The sequence below is a fragment of the Orcinus orca genome, chromosome 7 (genome assembly GCF_937001465.1).
Source record: "Orcinus orca chromosome 7, mOrcOrc1.1, whole genome shotgun sequence".
Classification (NCBI taxonomy): domain Eukaryota; kingdom Metazoa; phylum Chordata; class Mammalia; order Artiodactyla; family Delphinidae; genus Orcinus; species Orcinus orca.
The window spans coordinates 9286071-9303961 of record NC_064565.1 but is presented as its reverse complement, the minus strand read 5'-3'; positions in this window follow the sequence as shown (position 1 = coordinate 9303961).

Genomic DNA, 17891 nt, shown 5'->3' with positions numbered 1-17891 from the left:
ATTGGGTACCTCCTATGTGCCAGGGATGACACTGACCTGGTACAGTTCACCATCTGATGGGGGGAAAAGGAAATAACTGTCCCTGCTGACATCTAGGGCTCTGAGGTAGCCCTAAGGACTGCTCGGGGAGGTTGAGTGTCCAGAAGGCTACAGCTGATCTCAATGAACTCCAATGTCGGTGCCATGAGCTCCATGTTCAAGGACCTCTCAAGGAATAACAGTGGGGTATCTGGATCCCATAGACCACACAACTATTGCACCCCATTTTTGAGGACCATGATGGGCACACTGGATAGTCAGGACCATGCATAGTAGTACCTTCTGCTAGCATCTCCCACGTGATGCAGTGGATCCTGTCCCGAATCAATTTACAGGTTCACTGAGGAGACAAGACTAATTGAGATGAAGAAATTAGAAGAAAAGTGCCCCAGAGAACATAGAATTGACTGTAACAATGGTCGCTTCTGGCACTGAGCCAAAAATGGAGTTGAATGAAAGAATAAATGAGGGGATAATAGCACGTAGAGGTGTGCGTGAGCCAGTTCATCAATGACAAGATTGGGGGCTGGCATGGCTGATACGAGAGACGCCAGGTACTGGGCTACACCCAGGGATTGCCATCAGTGAAGGACACTGGGAGCCCCTCATAATGTCTGGGCCCCAAGAGAAGACAGGTGGTGAAAGAAAATCACCACCCTTGGGACTTCCTCAAATAACCAGTGTCACGAATGTTCCATCATCCAGTGACATGGGGAACTCTGAAAATTAGCCTAACTTTTACCTTTTTCATCAAATATTTTGCTAGAGTTAGACACAGGTGTGCTTTGAATTAATGTGAAAGAGGTCTTTTTTCACTTCCGTGTTTCAAGGACAGTATTTGTTGCCTTTATGTGGGATCTATTGGGGAAAGTTTTAAAATGCTATCACAGAACATAGAGACACTTTCATAAGAAATTCCCCTCCTGTGGGAACTGTGTAAGAGTTCAAAATAAAAGAACTCCTGACACTTCTTAATTAAATGCAGCCCTTAGTTAGGTCACTATGCCAGCAGATGTATTTTGCAGCTGTTGAAGAAAGGAAAAAAGCCTTTATGTTCCACACACAACAGAGGGAGAAGCATTTCTTCCTGGAGAGGCGAGTGTATGATTTGAACCCAACTGTCTTCTCTCTTCCTCTTTTTTCTTTGACATACCTGTCAATGCCTCTTCTGGCCCTTGTGTCAAGTTATAGAATATGTATTTGGGAGAAATGCTTCCAAACCAGCAGTGCACATAAGCCAAACGATCGTTCCTCTTCTGCCTCCAATGCCATCGAATTGTGATGTCATCTACAAAATAACCCGAGCAGTATACTGGGACTCCGGCTTGAGTTGGAGCTGTCGGTCCACTCATGTTGCCAGCAGCCAGCCTGCTCTGCAGCTGTCATTGGCCTCCTCTCATCTCCAGAGAGCAGGTGGGAGAGCACTGCACGCATCCATGACTGACCCCTTCAGATGCACGTCTTCACCTGGGGACAGGATAGGGGAACATGCCCTCCGTGGCTCATTCATTATGGCAAATGTCAACGCAGGGAGACGGCTTGTCGAGCTAAGGAAGCTTTCCGGCTCATTTCACCCTGTGGTGGATGCACCAAGCCACTCAGATTAGCACAAAACATCCTGACAGATCAGCTGTATGAACACGTTTATATGCTGTGTTTGTCCCATTGCACTCAAGACAATACGGCATCTATTCACTCTTAATTGTCCTCTAATCGTTTCATGTGTGTCAGCCCTGTCTTTGTACTTCAGGTGACAGCTTCTAAGGAGAAGGGACCACCTGTCCTAGCTTTCCTGGCACCCAGCATTCTGGGGCAGGCGGCATGCTTAGTAGAAAGAACACTGGATGAGGGCTGGACAGACCTGGATTTGTATCACATTTTAAAAAACGAGTTCTGCCGTCTGAGCCTCTGTTTCCTTATCTTCAAAGTAGGAATACTACCATCTAACTCCCAGTGTGACTGTAAAGATCCAATAAGCTGGTGAGTAAGCATAGGGCACTCCCACACAGTACCTTAGGGACTCTCCACAATCAAGGAACACAGCCTCTTCACTGGTGTCTCAATGGACACACCCCAAGGAGCTGGCGATGTTACACAAAGTGACCAGGTCCAGAAGATGACATATGTCCTGGTACGTATGCTTTATCAGATGGACAGTGCACTCCACCGGGACAGTCCTGCTTTATCGTACGGTTCCCACAATGTCCATTGTGCATTAGGATCACCCTGGAACTTTTACAAAATAAAATACCCCATCCCTAGAGACTCTGATTTAGGAGGTCCAAGATGGGACTGTTTGGAGTCTGTGTCCCTGCCTGGAACATAAGGCCACCTCAAGCCCTCCAGGACCGAGTTCACAGCATGGCCTTCAGAGTCTGCCTTCCCTCCCAGCACAGTCCCAAGGACCAGGCCCTGGGGTCTGAGGGGGGTGGGCAGGGCTGTGCCAGGATGCGGAGAAGGGGGAAGAGTGGAAGCCGCTGCTCTGCTGCCTTCCCCAGGCTGGGTGCTGCTTGGAGCACAGCACACACATCACACTTGCCCTCACACTGCACATGATGCAGTCAGTAAGCATGTGAGTTTCTCCTTGTTCTGCTGTATCACTCCCAACGTCCTCCACTGGTTCTGCTCCTAACGGTTCTTTCCCATCCAGCCTCTCTTCTCCCCTTACTGTGCATGACCTTAATGCATGCCCATCCCTTCTCTCTCTATGCTGTGACAGCCTCTAATTAGTCTTCTGGGGGTCAGCCTCTAGCTCAGGCCCATCTGCTCACTGCTTCCAGATGGATCTTTCTGATGACACAAAAATGATGACTTCACTCACCTGCTTAAAATTCCTCCCTGATTGCTGGCTTAATGATAATGACAACAATAGGTGATCTTGCCTCCTCCTCACCCCACCACAGAAGAAGGTAGTATCATTTTTCCCATTTTACAGAAGGGAAATCCAAAGCACAGAGATGCCCAGCCACACACAACCAGGAAGTGGGGCAGACAAGACAAGTTCCTCCTGGGTCGCCGTCACCTTGTCCCTCCTGGAGTATGATGGCTGAGCCCTGCTCAGGGGCCTGCCCCAGTCTGTTGACTCCTGTCCCATCAGGGGCCACTCGTGCCCTCCCCAGTTCCCCTCCTTGCCCCAAAATCCAGACTGCCCTAAGGATACTGGACGCCCCTCTCTATTCACTGGGGTAACAGATTCTACGCTTTAAGGGAGTCATCCCTGCCTCCCTCTTCCCACTCGGCACCCTCGGTGATAGAGAAAATTGGTACCCAGACTTGGCACTAGCCTGGCACAGAGGAGGCTCTTGGTTGGATGAATGAGTGAGTGAATGAACAAGTGAGTGAGTGAATAAAAGGTCACTGGTAAGGAAGGGGAGCATCAGAGCACAGAAACTCCTAGTCACAGCAACTCATGGCAAGAGCCAACATGATATCTGTGGCTGATCCCCTCTCAGCCTTTCTCAGGGCACCATCTTCACCCTCAGTATTACCAATACAGAGGCTTTTACCATTTCATTGCAAAGGAATTCCCCAAATGGCACTGTGCCAGAAATATCTGGGAGTAAGCTATTATCCTAATAAATACATTTTGGTGGGTTTTATTTCCAACAAAGCTTGACATGTAAACAACAAAAAAAAAATCCTACGTGGTCAATTTTTCACCAATAATTTTATTTGGCCATCATGTAAACATAGGCTTGACTAAACATCTCTACGAAATTTCCTTTAAAATTGTCAAAGGCATCTTCTCTCTGGCATTTACTCCCCATCCTGCAACATTTTATCAGATAATATATAACCGTAATGACAGCAAACATAAGCAAACAAGCAAAATTTAAAAGGCAACCTATGGAATGTGAGAAAGTATTTGCAAGCCATCTATCTGATAAGAGGTTAATACCCAAAATATATTAAAAAGTCATACAACTCAATGACAAAAAAAATCAAACAATCTGATTTTAAAATGGGCAGAAGACTTAAATAAGCATTTTTCCAAAGAAGACATACAAATGGTCAACAGATATATGAAAAGATGCTCAATACCACTAATCATCAGGGAAATGCAAATCAAAACCACAGTATAAAGTCACCTCACACCTATTAGGATGACTGTCATCAAAAAGGCGAGAGACAAGTATTGGCAAGGCTTTAGACAAAAGGTAACTATTGTGCACTGTTGATGGGAATGTAAATTATTATGGCCACTAGGTGAAACAGCATGAAGATTCCTCAAAAAATTAAAATAGAACTACCATATGATTCAGCAATCCCACTTTTGGGTATATATCCAAAGAAAATAAAAACCTTTCTCAAAGAGATCTCTGCGTCCTCATGTTTATTGAAGCATTATTCACAATAGCCAAGACATAAAAACATCCTACTTACACTGACGAATGAATGGATAAAGAAAATGTGGTGTGTGTGTGTGTGTGTGTGTGTGTGTGTGTGTGTATACACAACTGAATATTATTCAGCCACATAAAAAATAGGAGTCCTGCCTTTTGTAACAACATGTATGGATCTTGAAGGCATTATGCTAAGTGAAATAACGCAGGCAGAGAAAGACTATATGTTTACATGTCATTTATATGTAGAGTTTTTAAAAAATCTGATCTCACAGAAATGGAGAGTATAATCGTAGTTGTCAGGGGCTGAGAGGTGGGGAAAATATGGTGATATTGGTCAAAGGGTACAAACGTCCACCTGTAGGGTGAATAAGTTCTGGTAATAGAATGTACAGCATCATGTATATAATTAACAATACAGCATTATATACTTGCAATGTTGAAAATGTCATCACCACAAAAAACTGTAATTATGTGAGGGGATGGAGGTGTTAACTAACCTTATTGTGGTAATCATTTCACTATATGTGTGTATATAAAATCACTACGTTTTACACTTTAGTCTTACACGTATTATATGTCAATATAATATTGCAATCATTTAGAAAAAAATCTATTCCTCTGGATTTGAGGGAGCTAGTTATACTTAACTGCTTAAGGTAAAAACATTATGCCTTTTATTTTTCTTCTAGTTATCAAATGCATTCTAGAAGAAAATATTATATGATATGGCCTCTTTAATAATGCAGTGTTTATATCTTAATATAAAATATGATCTAAGTAATATCTCTATTAAAATTTGACTCAGAAATGCCACTGTTAGTTGTCTTGGGTCTTATTCATAATAAGCAGTACTGTACAACAGATGTACCAAAAATGTTATTGAACATCATTCACTATGCATATAAGGTAATTATGTGTTTTTGAAAACTTGAGAGAAAAACAAATGTTCGTGTAGTACTCGGTTATTTACAAAGTCTTACTAAGCAGCCTAATAGGGAATCAACTCTATATTTACTGAATGGAGCTGGGCATCAGCAACAAAGTTTTTTACCTCAAATTTGAATTAGATCTCCTGGAAATATAAAAGAAGAGAGAGATGGTATAAACTTGAGTAATCCTTTTAAAAATGCATGGCCTATACACAGGGAAAAAGCAATCATTGGAAACTTATCTCTGAGGAATCCTTGACACTGGACTTATTAGAAAAGAATTTATATCATCTATTTTACATATGTTCAAAGAACTATAGGAAAACATGTTTTAAAAGTTAAGGAAAAGTATGAAAGTGATGTTTCACCAAATAGAGAATACTGATAAAGAGAAAGAATATAATAAAAAAAAAAAACACATACAAACTCTGAAATTGAAAAGTACAATAACTGAAATAATAAGTTGGCTAGAAGGGCCAAACAGCAGTTGAACAGGCAGAAGAAAGAATTAGGGAATTCAGAGATATGTCAATTGAGATTATCCAATCTGAAGAACTGAAAGGAAAAGAGTGAAGAAAAATTAATGGAGCCTTAGGGACTTGTGGGACATAATCAAGAATATTAGCAAATGCATATTCAGAGTCACAGTAGAAAAGGAAAGAAAGAAATAGGCAAATAAAATATTTGGGGCTTCCCTGGTGGCGCAGTGGTTGAGAGTCTGCCTGCCGATGCAGGGGACACGGGTTCGTGCCCTGGTCCAGGAAGATCCCACATATCGCAGAGTGGCTGGGCCCATGAGCCATGGCCGCTGAGTCTGCGCGTCTGGAGCCTGTGCTCCGCAATGGGAGAGGCCACAACAGTGAGAGGCCCGTATACCGGAAAAAAATATATATATATATATTTGAAGAAGTAACAATCAAAAACTTCCCAAATATAATGAAAAACATTAAATCAAGAAAGCTAATGAACTCAAAAGAGAATAAATTCAAAGATATTCATACCTTATGTATATTACTATCAAATTGTGGAAAGTTGAAGACAAAGAGAGAATCTTGAAAGCAGCAAGAGACAAATAACTTAGGTACAAGGACTCCTGAAAAAAGATAAAGAGCTGATCTTTCATCAGAAACCATGGAAGCCAGAAGGCAATGAAATGAGATATTCAATGTACCTAAAGAAAAAGACTGTCAAGAATTCTACATGCCACAAAACTATCCTTCAAAACTGAAGGAGGAATTAAGACATTCCAAGATATACAGTAACCAAAAGAATCAATCAATAGCAAATCTTCCCTATGAGATTAAAAGGGAGTCCTTCAAGATGAAATGAAAGAACATTGGAAGATAGCTCAAATCCAAACAAAAAGAGCACCAGTAAAGGTAACCACATAGGTATATAAAAGATAGTAAAAATGCATTTTAATTATTTTTTGTCTAAAAATGATGTGATATATATACAACTCTGTGAATATACTAAAAGCCATTGAATTGTACATTTTAAATTGGTGAATCTTATATATGTGAATTATAACCCAATAAAGCTGTTTTTAAAGCTGTATAAAGGAATAATTATAATACCGTGTTGATGGGTTTATAATATCTAAAGATGTAATTTGTATGGCAATAATAACACAAAGTGAGGGGGGATTGAAGCTCTATTAAATTTTCTTTGTAATATTGAAATCAAGTTAGTATCACTCAGAACTATAAAATGTTAAGATAATAATTGTAATGCCACAGGGAAACCATAAAGAAAATAACACAAAAATATACTAAAAGGAGCAATAAAGAAATTAAAGTGGTATACTAGAAAATATCTATGTAGCACAAAAGAAGGAAGTACTTAGCACAAAAGAAGGAAGTATTGGACTAGAACAAAGTTATAAAACACATAGAAAATAAAAATCAAAGAACACATGTATTTCCTGCCTTATCAGTATTTACATTAGATGCTAATAGATTAAACACTCCAATCATAGTGAATTTTTAAAAATGATCCAACTATGTGCCATCTACAAAGGCAAACTTCTAAGTTAAAGACATGAATAGTCTAAAAGAAGAAGGATTGAAAAAGAAATATCATGCAGACAATAACAAAAAATAGCTGGAGTGGCTATACTAAACCAGAAAAAAATAGACACTAAGACATAAATTACTAGAGAATAAAAGGGATATTATAATGATAAAAGATTCAATCCATCAGGTATAAACAATAATTGTAAACATATATTCACCTAACAACAGAGCCCCAAAATATAGGAATCAAAAACTGAAAGAATTAAAAGGAGAAATAAACAATTCAAAAATAGTAATTGGAGATTTCAATACCCCACTTTCATTAATGGATAAAACAACTAGGCAGAAGATCAACAAGGATACAGAAGACTTGTACAACACTACAAATTAACTAGAAGACCTAACAGACATCTCTACAACATGCCACCCAAACTACACATTCTGTTCAAGTGCAGATGAAACATTCAAGATAGACCATTGCAAAGCCATTAAAAAAAAGCTTAAATAAATTTAAAAGGATTGAAATCATATGAAGTATGTTCTTCAACCACAATGGAATTAAATTCAATAAATTTAAATTCAAGAAATCAATAACAGGATATTTGAGAGATTAACAAATAGGTGAAAATTAAACAAAATACTCCTATGTCCAATGGGTCAAAGAGGAAATCAGAAAGGGAATTATAAAATATTTTGAGATGAATAAAAATGAAAACACCAGATAAAGATCTTATAAGATGTACCTAAGCCAAAGTCCATAAGAAAACTTAAAACTAAATTCCAATGTTAAAAAAACAAAGTTCAAACCTAACCTTCAAACTTAAGAATCTAAAAAAAGAGGAGCAAAGGAAATCCAAAGCAAGAATAAGGAAGGAAATAGAAAAGATGATGATGATAGATAGATAGATAGATAGATGATAGATAGATAAATGATAGATAGATATAGATAGTTGATAGATAGGCAGAAATAAATCAGAGAAAAATAAACAATAAAGAAACTCAACTAAATAAAAATTCATTCTTTGAAAAGGTCAATAAAACAGATTAAGCTTTACCTTATTTTCCAGGGAAAAAGTTAGAAAAGTCTCAAATTACTAAAATCTGGAATGAAAGAGGGAACATCACTATCTTACATAATTATAAAGGACTATGGGGGAGGGCCTTCAAGATGGCAGAGGAGTAAGATGTGGAGATCCTCCTCACAAGTACATCAGGAATACATCTACATATGGAACAACTCCTACAGAACATATACTGAATGCTGGTAGAAGACCTCAGACTTCCCAAAAGGCAAGAAACTCCCCACGTACCTGGGCAGGGCAAAAGAAAAAAGAAAAAACAGAAAAAAGAATAGGGATAGGACCTGCACCTCTGGGAGAGAGCTGTGAAGGAGGAAAAGTTTCCACACACTAGGAAGCCCCATTCACTGCTGGAGATGGGAGTGGGTGGGGGGAAGCTTCAGAGCCATGGAGGAGAGCACAGCAACAGGGTTGCAGAGGGCAAAGTGGAGAGAGGATTGGTGCCAACCACCACTCAACAGCCCAAGAGGCTTGTCTGCTCACCTGCCGGGGTGGGGGCATGGGGGCTGGAAACTGAGGCTCAGTCTTCGGAGGTCAGACCTCAGAGAGAGGACTGGGGTTGGCTGTGTGAACACAGCCTGAAGGGGGCTAGTGTGCCACAGCTAACCAGGAGGAAGTCCAGGAAAACGTCTGGAACTGCTTAAGAGTCAAGAGACCATTGGTTTGGGGTGTGGGAGGGGAAGAGATTCAGAACACCACCTAAACAAGCTTCAGAGATGGGCAAGAGCTGCGGCTATCAGAGCAGACACCAGACATGGGCATGAAATGCTAAGGCTGCTGCTGCAGCCACCAAAAATCCTGCGTTCAAGCATCCACACCTCCACTCTCAAGAGCCTGTGCAGTCCACCACTGCCAGGGTCATGTGATCCAGGGACAACTTCCCCGGGAGAACACATGGCACACTTCAGTCTGTTGCAACATCATGTTGGCCTCTGCCACTGCAGGTTATCCCCACATTCTGTACCCTCCCTCTCCCCAGCCTCAGTGAGCCAGAGGGCCCTAATCAGCTGCTCCTTTAACCCCCTCCTGTCTGGGTGAAGAACAGAGGCCAGAGGGTGACCTACATGCAGAGGTGAGGCCAAATGCAAAGCTGAACCCCAGGAGCTATGTGAACAAAGAAGAGAAAGGGAAATTTCCCTGTGCAGCCTCAGGAGCAGCAGATTAAATCGCCACAGTCAACTTGATGTACCCTGCATCTGTGGAATACCTGAATAGACAATAAATCATACCAAAATGGAGGCAGTGGACTTTGGGAGCAACAGTAGACGTGGGGTTTGCTGTATGTGACTGATTATTTTCTGATTTATATGTCTATCTTACTTTAGTTTTTAGTGTTTGTTATCATTGGTGGATTTATTTATTGGTTTGGTTGCTCTCTTTTTTTAAAATTGATTTTTAGTTTTTTATTTTAATAATGTTTTAATTTTTCTTAATAAATTTATTTTATTTTATAATATTTTTCTTTCTTTTTTTCTCACTTTTCTTCTGAGCCGTGTGGCTGACAGGGTCTTGGTTCTCTGGCCAGGTGTCAGCCCTGAGCCTCTGAGGTGGGAGAGCTGAGTTCAGGACATTGGACCACCAGAGACCTCCAGGCCCCACATAATATCGATCAGTGAGAGCTCTCCAAGAGAGCTCTGTCTCAACACTAAGACCCAGCTCCACTCAACAACCAGCAAGCTCCAGTGCTGGACACCCCATGCCAAACAACTAGCAAGGCAGAAACACAAAGCCACCCATTAGCAGAGAAGCTGCCTAAAATCATGATAAGTTCACAGACACCCCAAAACACACCACTGGAGGCAATCCTCCCCACCAGAAAGACAAGATTCAGCCTCACCAATCAGAACAGAGACACCAGTCCCCTCCATAAGGAAGCCTACAAAACCCACTGAACCAACCTCACCCACTGGGAGCAGACAACAAAAACAATGAAACTACAAACGTGCAGCGTGCAAAAAGGAGACCCCAAACACAGTAGGTTAAGCAAAATGAGAAGACAGAAATATGCAGCACATGAAAGAGCAAAGTAAAAACCTACCAGACCAAACAAATGAAGAGGAAATAGGCAGTCTACCTGAAAAAGAATTCAGAGTAATGATAGTAAAAATGATCCAAAATCTTGGGAAAAGAATGGAGAAAATACAAGAAATGTTTAACAAGGACCTAGAAGAAATAAAGAGCAAACAAAGAATGATGAACCATACAATAAATGAAATTAAAAATTCTCTAAAAGGAATCAATAGGAGAACAACTGAAGCAGAAAAACAGGTAAGTGACCTGGAAGATAAAATAGTGGAAATAACTACTGCAGAGCAGAATAAAGAAAGAAGAATGAAAAGAACTGAGGACAGTCTCAGAGACCTCTGGGACAACATTAAATGCACCAACATTAGAATTATAGAGGTCCCAGAAGAAGAAGAGCAAAAGAAAGGGACTGAGGAAATATTTGAAGAGATTATAGTTGAAACCTTCCCTTATATGGGAAAGGAAAGAGTCAATCAAGTCCAGGAAGAACAGAGAGTCCAATACAGGATAAATCCAAGTAGAAACACGCCAAGGAACATATTAATCAAACTATAAAAAATTAAATACAAAGAAAAGAGCAGCAAGAGAAAAGCAACAAATAACATACAAAGGAATACCTGTAATGTTAACAGCTTAACTTTCAGCAGAAACTCTGTTAGCCAAAAGGGAGTGGCAGGACATATTTAAATGATGAAAGGGAAAAGCCCACAACAAAGATTACTCTACCCACAAAGGATCCCATTCAGATTCGATGCAGAAATTAAAATCTTTACATACAAGCAAAAGCTAAGAGAATTCAGCACCACCAAACCAGCTTTACAACAAATGCTAAAGGAACTTCTCTAGGCAGGAAACACAAGAGAAGGAAAATACCTACAATAACAAACCAAAACAATTAAGAAAATGGTAATAGGAACATATATATCGATAATTACCTTAAATGTAAATGGATTAAATGCTCTAACCAAAAGACATAGACTGGCTGAATGGATACAAAAACCAGACCCGTATGTATGCTGTCTACAAGACACCGACTTCAGACTTACGGACACATACAGACTGAAAGTGAGGGGATGGAAAAAGATATTCCATGCAAATGGAAATCAAAAGAAAGCCGGAGTAGCAATTCTCATATCAGACAAAATAGACTTTAAAATAAAGACTATTATAAGAGACAAAGAAGGACACTACATAATGATCAAGGGATCAATCCAAGAAGATATAACAACTGTAAATATTTATGCACCCAATATAGGAGCACCTCAATACATAAGGCAAATGCTAACAGCCATAAAAGGGGAAATCAACAGCAACAAAATCATAGTAGGGGACATTAACACCCCACTTTCACCAATGCACAGATAATCCAGAAATGAAAATAAATAAGGAAACACAACTTTAAATGACACATTAAACAAGATGGACTTAACTGATATTTATAAGACATTCCATCCAAAAACAACAGAATACCCTTTCTTCTCAAGTGCTCGCGAAACATTCTCCAGGATAGATCAAATCTTGGGTCACAATCAAGCCTTGGTAAATTTAAGAAAATTGCAATCATATGAAGTATCTTTTCCAACCACAATACTATAAGACTAGATATCAATTAGAGAAAAACTCTGTAAAAAATACAAACACATGGGGCTACACAATACACTAGTAAAAACCCAAGAGATCATTGAAGAAATCAAAAAAGACATCAAATAATACCTAGAAACAAATCACAACGAAGACACGATGACCCAAAACCTATGGGATGCAGCAAAAGCAGTTCTAAAAGGGTAGTTTAGAGCAATACAATCCTACCACAAGAAACAAGAAAAATATCAAATAAACAACCTAAACTTACACCTAAAACAATTAGAGAAAGAATAACAAAGAAAAGCCCAAAGTTATCATAAGGAAAGAAATCATAAAGGTCAGATCAGATATAAAGAAAAAGAAATGAAGGAAGCAATAGCAAAGATCAATAAAAATGAAAGCTGGTTCTTTGAGAAGATAAGATTGATAAACCATTAGCCAGACTCATCAAGAAAAAAAGGGAGAAGACTTAAATCAATAGAATTAGAAATGAAAAAGGAGAAGTAACAACTGACACTGCAGAAATACAAAGAATCATGAGAGATTACTACAAGCAACTATATGCCAATAAAATGGACAAGCTTCAGACTAATCACCAGCACTGAAATTGCAATTGTGATTAAAACTCTTCCAACAAACGAAAGCCCAAGACCACACAGCTTCACAGGCAAATTCTATCAAACATTTAGAGAAGGTGCTAGCACCTATCCTTCTCAAAATCTTCCATAATATAACAGAGGGAGGAACACTCCAAAACTCATTCTACAAGGCCAACATCACCCTGATACCAAAGCCAGACAACGATGTCACAAAAAAGGAAAACTAGAGACCAATATCACTGCTGAACACAGATGCAAAAATCCACAAAAAAAATACCAGCAAACAGAATGCAACAGCACATTAAAAGGATCAAGCACCATGATCAAGTGGGTTTTATCCCAGGAATGCAAGGATTCTTCAATATATGCAAATCCATCAATGTGATACACCATATTAACAAATTGAAGGAGAAAAACCATATGATCATCTCAATAGATGCAGAGAAAGCTTTTGACAAAATTCAACACCCATTTATGATAAAAACCCTCCAGAAAGTAAGCATAGAGGGAACTTACCTCAACATAATAAAGGCCATACATGACAAACCCACAGCCAACATTGTTCTAAATGGTGAAACACTGAAACCATATCTAAGATCAGGAACAAGACAAGATTGCCCACTCTCACCACTATTATCCAACACAGTTGTGAAAATTTTAGCCACAGCAATCACAGAAGACAAAGAAATAAAAGGAATCCAAATTGGAAAAGAAGAATTAAAACTGCCACCGTTTGCAGATGGCATGATATTATACATAGAGAATCATAAGATGCTACCAGAAAACTACTAGAGTTAATCAATGAATTTGGTAAAGTAGCAGGATACAAAATTACTGCACAGAAATCTCTGGCATTCCTATACACTAATGATGAAAAATATGAAAGAGAAATTAAGGAAGCACTCCCATTTACCATTGCAAGAAAAAGAATAAAATACCTAGGAATAAACCTAAGTAAGGATACAAAAGACCTGTATGCAGAAAATTATAAGACACCGATGAAAGAAATTAAAGACAATACAAATAGATTGAGAGACATACCATGTTCTTGGATTGGAAGAATCAACATTGTGAAAATGACTATACTACCCAAAGCAATCTACAGAGTCAATGCAATCCCTATCAAACTACACAGAACTAGAACAAAAAATTTCACAATTTGTATGGAAATACAAAAGACCCCGAATAGCCAAAGCAATCTTGAGAAAGAAAAACAGTGATGGAGGAATCAGGCTCCCTGACTTCAGAATATACTACAAAGCTACAGTAATCAAGACAGTATGATACTGGTACAAAAGCAGAAATATAGATCAATAGAACAAGATAGAAAGCCCGGAGATAAACCCACGAACATATGGTCACCTTATCTTTGATAAAGGAGGCAAGAATAGACAATGGAGAAAAGACAGCCTCTTTAATAAGTGGTGCTGAGAAAACTGGACAGCTACATGTAAAAGAATGAAATTAGAATACTCCCTAACACCATACACAAAAATAAACTCAAAATGGATTAAAGACCTAAATGTAAGGCCAGATACTGTAAAACTCTTAGAGGAAAACATAGGCAGAACACTCTATGACATAAATCACAGCAAGATCCTTCTTGACCCACCTCCTAGAGAAATGGAAAGGAAAACAAAAATAAACAAATGGGAGCTTATGATACTTAAAAGCTTTTGCACAGCAAAGGAAACCATAAACAAGATGAAACGACAACCCTCAGAATGGGAGAAAATATTTGCAAACGAAGCAACTGACCAAGGATTAATCTCCAAAATATACAAGCAGCTCATGCAGCTCAATATCAAAAAAACAAACAACCCATTCCAAAAATGGGAGGCAGACCTAAATAGCCATTTCTCCAAAGAAGATATAAGATTGCCAACAAACACATGAAAGGATGCTCAACATCACTACTCATTAGAGAAATGCAAATCAAAACTACAATGAGGTATCACCTCACACCAATCAGAATGGCCATCATTAAAATATCTATAAACATTAAATGCTGGAAAGGATGTAGAGAAAAGGGAACTCTCTTGTACTGTTGGTGGGAATGTAAATTGATACAGCCACTATGGAGAACAACATAGAACTCCTTTAAAACCTAAAAATAGAACTACCACATGAGCCAGCAATCCCACTGCTGGGCATATACCCTGAGAAAACCATAATTCAAAAAGAGTCATGTACCACAATGTTCATTGCAGCTCTATTTACAATAGCCAGGACATGGAAGCAATCTATGCGACCATTGACAGATGAATGGATAAAGAAGATGTGGCACATATATACAATGAATATTATCAGCCATAAAAAGAAATGATATTGAGTTATTTTTAGTAAGTTGGATGGGCCTAGAGACTGTCATACAAAGTGAAGTGAGAAATAGAAAAATAAATACCGTATGCTAACACATATATATGGAATTGAAAAAAAAATGGCTCTGAAGAACCTATGCACAGGACAGGAATAAGGATGCAGACTTATGTAGAGGATGGATTTGAGGACGCAGGGAGGGGAAAGTGCAAGCTCAGACGAAGTGAGAGAGTTGCATGGACATATATACACTACCAAATGTAAAATAGATAGCTAGTGGGAAGCAGCCGCATAGCACAGGGAGATCAGCTCAGTGCTTTGTGACCACCAAGAGGAGTGGGATAAGGAGGGTGGGAGGGAGACGCAAAAGGGAGGAGATATGGCGATATATGTATTAGTATAGCTGATTCACTTTGTTATACAGCAGAAACTAACACAACATTGTAAAGCAATTATATAATAAAGATGTTAAAAAAATAATAAGATGCAAGTGTTAATTGCTCTTTTCACATATTTCTGTTCCTCACCTGGGTCAGCAAATGCCTTTAAGTTGATGTATTAACCTAGTCTAAACCATCTCTTGACATTTGGATTTCTTAATTGTAAATCTTTCCCATATTCCCAAACTGCCCTATAAATTACCTCTTTCTGCTTTCCGTTGGGTAACTGGGTATATGAAAGGGAATTCAGTGAAATTTATGGAGTCCTCATTCTGACTTCTAATACTAATTCTTAAATTATGAGCTACATTTAGAAGTTGAGGATCCAATCTGATTAAATTTTCAAAAGATCTTTTCTGCATATTTTGAAACATATCAATAAAATTAAATATGGCTTAAATAAATATAATTTCCCCCTAAACCTATGCTAATTATACTACTCTTGCTCTTCCTTCCTGAAATACAAGATACAAATCCAATTTTAGAAGAGCAACAAAAAATGTATACAGCAGCTAATGGATACTATTTATTACTTGATTAATATAAACAAATTACAGTGTTGCATACGACAGTAATACAAATCATAGCTTATTGGACAACATGGAGGAAGGAAGTTCTAGAGTTAGCACTCACCTTATAAGAATTTTATAAGAGCTCAAGTTTCTAAATTTAAGATAAATTAGGGAGAAATAATTTGGATTTCAAAATATTGATGTGATTTATGACGGAATTCAACAGAGTTCTGTAAAACAATAAACCACCTAAATGAATGTAAAATATGGTTTTGATTTCCAAATGTCAATATGTATTTTTTCAGCAATACAGCAATGGTTTAAATAACCTAATACACTAAAAACATTATATAAACTATGACTAGAACTCCTTGAATATCAGATACACAATGAAAATTCAAATTTACCATTAAATTACATCAACTTTTCAGTCAGACTGTATTATCTACTTTCAGAATAGAGACAATTACAGTAAGTCCCCTAGATATGAACGAGTTCCATTCCTGAGAGTGCATTCGTTAAGTCCAGTTTGTTCATAAGCCCAACAGAGTTAGCCTAGGTACCCAACTAACACAATTGGCTATATAGTACTGTACTGTCATAGGTTTATAATACTTTTCACATAAGTAATACATAAAAAACAAACAAACACAAAAAGTAAAGAAAACATTTTAAATCTTACAGTACGGTACCTTGAAAAATAAGGTAGTACAGTACAACAGCTGGCATACGGGGCCTGGCATCAAGTTTTACTGACTGGAAGAGGGAGAGGAGATGGGCAATGGTAGAGCCGAAGCGTCGTCAGCCATAGGAGACAGAGGTCAAGCTGCAATTTCACTCATGCCTGACACTGATGGAAAGCACGTTTGCATCTTTGAAAGTTTGCAACTTGAAGGTTCGTATGTAGGGGACCTACTGTACCTGATTTTCCCCCTCCGGTTGTCTCTTAATTCTTTATAATAGGTGAAAACAATGCAAGCACACACAATTTTGTTTTGTTTTGTTTGTGTTCATGTTCATGGCTAAGTTTTTGCTAGAAGATCATCTCCTGTAGTAGGAAAAGCATGAAAACAAATAAAAACATCTACAGACATACATCTTAAAGAAATAGAATTTATGACAGTAAATTTTAACTTTATAATTTTTATTTGTATGTAATATAAATATCTAAATTCTGGGCCTTTCTCACCTTCTGAGATGGCCCACACTCTGTCTGTGGAGTGTGTTTCTCTCTAAATAAATCCACTTCTTACCTAACATTTTGTCTCTCACTGAATTCTTTCTGCGATGGAACATCAAGAACCTGAGCTTCTGATCAAGTCCCAACCTAAGTTTTGGCCGGGTTTGAGTCTCGGTCGTGTGGTTTCAAGTCCCAATCTGAGGTGCACAGGTTCAACAAGGGTAGTCTAAAAGGGAAAATCCCAACCAACATTCTGCCACAGGCAAAGCCCGATGTGATAGGGTACCTTGGTGTTGTCATAGGTGAGCCCTGTTATTCGTCTCAACCAGTCAATGCAAGTACTGAGACACATGCATACAGACAACATGGAAGCAACCTAAGTGTCCATCAACAGATGAATGGATAAAGAAGATGTGGCACATATATACAGTGGAATATTACTGGGCCATAAAAAGAAACGAAACTGAGTTATTTGTAGTAAGGTGGATGGACCTAGAGTCTGTCATACAGAGTGAAGTAAGTCAGAAAGAGAAAAACAAATAGCATATGCTAACACATATATATGGAATCTAAGAAAAAAAAAAAGGTCATGAAGAACCTAGGGGTAAGACTGGAATAAAGACACAGACCTACTAGAGAATGGACTTGAGGATATGGGGAGGGGGAAGGGTAAGCTGTGACAAAGTGAGAGAGTGGCATGGACATATATACACTACCAAACGTAGAATAGATAGCTAGTGGGAAGCCGCCGCATAGCACAGGGAGATCAGCTCAGCGCTTTGTGACCACCTAGAGGGGTGGGATAGGGAGGGTGGGAGGGAGTG